The sequence below is a fragment of the Propithecus coquereli genome, unplaced genomic scaffold (assembly GCF_000956105.1).
Source record: "Propithecus coquereli isolate 6110/MARCELLA unplaced genomic scaffold, Pcoq_1.0 Scaffold53, whole genome shotgun sequence".
In the NCBI taxonomy this organism is placed as follows: Eukaryota; Metazoa; Chordata; class Mammalia; order Primates; family Indriidae; genus Propithecus; species Propithecus coquereli.
This window is the reverse complement of record NW_012151174.1, coordinates 6,903,632-6,907,449: the sequence shown is the minus strand read 5'-3', so window position 1 is coordinate 6,907,449 and position 3,818 is coordinate 6,903,632.

The following is a 3,818-nucleotide window of genomic DNA, read 5'->3' as shown; positions in this document are numbered from 1 at the left end:
CAAAATTCTGCTTATTATTAATACCGTGGTAAGAACACTTCTGTAACAGTGGACTACTTTCCAAAATGTAAGCTTCTTGGCCCAGTCTGCATGCAAAGAGAAACAGCAGACAGAGATGCTGACAAGGAAAAATATGATTTTGCGGATGTTAGGCAAATGTATTATTTTAATCTTGGGAGAGTTTAAGGAAATTTTGCTCTAACTTTTATTAAATCTGAAGTTCATAAGATCTCTCATGTGAACAAGAGAAATCGAATCCACTGTTATTGACCACAATTGTTACATGTTAATTAGCCTTGAATAGATTTCAACATATTTATTTTTTTTAATAAGATAGTTCCTTAAACTTTAAGAAGTAACAAAACTTAACATCATACTTATCTCTGTATGTTCCAGGTCAGGGGAGGGTGACTTAATTCCTGTGGATTTCCATCAGGATAAAACTAATACAGACTTCGGGGGATGTGTGTGGTCCATCCCTTTTATAACCATTTAACAACATCTTGAAATTTAGGACTCACCGTTTCCACTCATACAGAACATGCCACCAGCTTACTTTTTCCCTGTTTTTCTGTCGGTAAACAACGGTTAATGCATAATCCAGTAAGAACAGTGATCACCAAACATGCCTCATCAGCATGGCCAAAGCAAAGCCCTACTGAGCACAGTAATTATTAGTCGTGTGAGTGAGACACGTCATTATTGCTGCATTCCATCTCGTTTGGTGAGATGTGAAAAGCAAATACAGAACAGCTTCAGTTGGACAAAAATAGACTAAGCAGCTAAAACAATGAAAAGTGCGTTACAATATTGATGTACTCAGTGTTGATCCCAGCTCCTGACTGACTTCGTATCACATCCTTAATTATCAATGTTTAACTCTTAATGAAAACAATGTTTTCAATCTTGCCTAGAGCTTGATGTTTGGGTACAAGCGTCGTAGAGTTAGACAATCTGCAATTTAATCCAGCCACCTCCACTACTTAAGTTTTGGTTTTCTTATTTGTAAGTAGGACGGATGACTGTATTAACGGCCTTTTCCCCTCTAAATATAGGAAGAATAAAATGAGAAAATGTGTGTAAAATCTGAAGCAAGGTATTTGGAACATACTAAAACTTCATTAAGCGTAAGTATTAGCATTCATATTAATAATTGAAACATCTATTTGAGTTAATTTCTGCCTTAGTTACTTATATATAATATAAGCCATATTTGCCACTAGCAGTTTTAGACAGTGGAATTAAACTTTTCTGTACAATCGATGCTGCTTCAACATTGCCTTGAGTGTCGAGTTGTAAACTTGCTTGTCCTTGTCTATTAGGGACAATTTTCGACTCTAAAAGTTGCCTGAGTGGTACCTTTTATTGTCTTATCCATATATATTTTGGACAGTGATTTTTGTTACTATCATTTTTTTTAAAAAGTGAAACAATTTTTCAGAATTATAGTGGAATCTGGCATTAGTTTCTTTGAGACTTTTTCTTTTAATTGTGTGACCACCAGTGTGCGAGCCGTAATCCACTAGGATGAGGTCTTTAAAAATTTCATCCTCCGAAATGATTCCTCTAAAATGAGGCACAAACAGTAAAAAAAATCCCTCAAGGATCCAGTATGTCAAACAAATAGAGTATTATTTTGTAAATATGGCCCGTTATTTGGCGAGTCTCACAGAAGCAGTGATGTCTTAACAAAACAAGTATCAGATGTGTTGACATTTTGGTTAAAGCGGTAGCTTTGATTCACTTTCTGTACAAGAACACCGAGGCTCAAAATTTCACTAGAAATTTGTTATTATTCAAATCAAACCAACACATCTCTTGGGAAACTAGTATTTTTAAAGACTTTGCAACACAGTACAAGGGATGGAAAGAAATTAAAGACACGAGGATTATGTTCAAGGAGCTTATGGAATGAGATGAAAATACCAAAAAGAAAAGAAAAACCTCATTGACCACATGCAACAGAAGGGGAAGAAACAACGGGCAGTGTGGGGTCGCCGGCACACGGGCAACGCCTGAGGCGAAGGGAAAGGAACATCTTTCCTGCCTTGCGGTCATGGGGCTTTGAGCGAGGTTTGGATTACGAGAAGAAGTTGAATATGTTCCTAGGTAGAAAAGAGGCGCTCCAAAGGCACGGAGCATCGTGATGCCGCGTGCTGAGGCCGGACCCTGGGCCGCTGCTCAGGAGAAGGCGGCGAAGAGAGCATCAGGGAGACGGGCAGCCGTGCGGCCGCAGGCTTCCCCGCAGCGGGCGGCGGCGGGCGGGGTGGACGGGGCGAGTCTGTCTCCCGGACTCTGCTTGGGAATGTGAGACTGGCCCAGACCTGCACAGCAGTTTAAATGAGTGCATGTGAAAATTAATCTTGTTCGGGGTTCAAAGTTTTAAAAAATTATTTTGGGATGGTTTCACGAAGTAGAGTATATCATATATACACACATACACATAGCTACTGTATTAGTGGGTGGGACAACGGGATACTTTCCGTTAGAATACTTGAAATGTTATCGTTCCCATCTGTTAGCCGGCTTATAAATCTGTGTGAAAAGTTATTACACGTACAGTTCAGCCTTGTGTGTGCCTGCGTTTTAAAAATGAGTTTGGTATAATTTTCTCCCCAGAGGTTAGAGACTGGCTTTGACCCAGCGTGGGGCCCGTTCTCTAACGTGCGGCTTTGCACACTGGCGGACTTCAACAGCAAGCAATTTACGGTTGCTTCAAATTTCCAAGCACTAAGTAAATTAATTTAATTTACATAATTTTTTTCTAGATGCAAAGTTATGTTTGATGGTCAAATAACCAGAAAAACTACCATTTGTCAACAGAAACAGTTCACACAAACTTATTAACATAGCAGATGACATACAATTCTGCAACACACCCACTTTATTTCATTTTTGGCACAACTAGTTGGGTTAGAATCACTAGGCTTTTTCTATTAGTAATAGTCTGTGAGACTCGGGGAAGAAACACGATCAGTAGCCACACCTCGGTGGAATTTTCCGAAATAGAATAAGCTCTGTGAGAACGACTCCAGGCAATGACACGAGAGCCTCTCAGGTTGGTTCTGTCGCCTTCGTTTGATTCTTCCTTTTCCCACCCCTGAAGAGGAGGAACCCGCAGTCAGGCTCAGAGATGCTTCCGTTGGCTAGAGCTTGATTTAAGTCCTCTGTGCTCCTGGCACACGTTCATTTTTGCTTCAGAGAAAATAAACTTTAAAATCCCCATAATGTGCTTGGCTGCCTACGGCACTTTTCCAAAGTGCTTGGGAGGAGGTGTTTGACGTTTCCAAGGTCCGCTGGGACCCGTCACGGACCGGCCTCTGCAACGTGCTGTTTCCAGCGATCGCATCGCCGGGCTCCTTGGGGGAGCCCAGCGAGGGCCACCTCCCGCCTTTTTCTGTGCTTCTTGATTCCGTGTGCAGACTAAGTCTCTCCTAGGGACACACTTTTGTAAAATAAGGATGTAAGTGCTGGACAACGGTGCTGTGTGGTTTGTGGATGTTTTAAGCAAGTTTGATCTAGGAGAACACAGGTAAGAAAAGCCAAAACACCTGGCAGTGGAGAGGAAGGTGTCTCACAGAGCGTTCTTGCCTCTAAAGGAGTCTTCTTACTCCTGAGCAGAAGCCAGAGGCAGCAGGAGCACAGGCCGAGCTCCGAGCCGGGCAAATGGGGTGGGCGGGGAAGACCACGGCAATTCAGAGAAAAGCCAACTTTGCTGTCTTGTCCTTTTGTTTTCCTTCTGTAGCTGAGCCCCCCCCCCAAATCCCCCAAACCAAAAAGCAGAGCAAAACAAAACTTAATGGACAATACACAAGCAA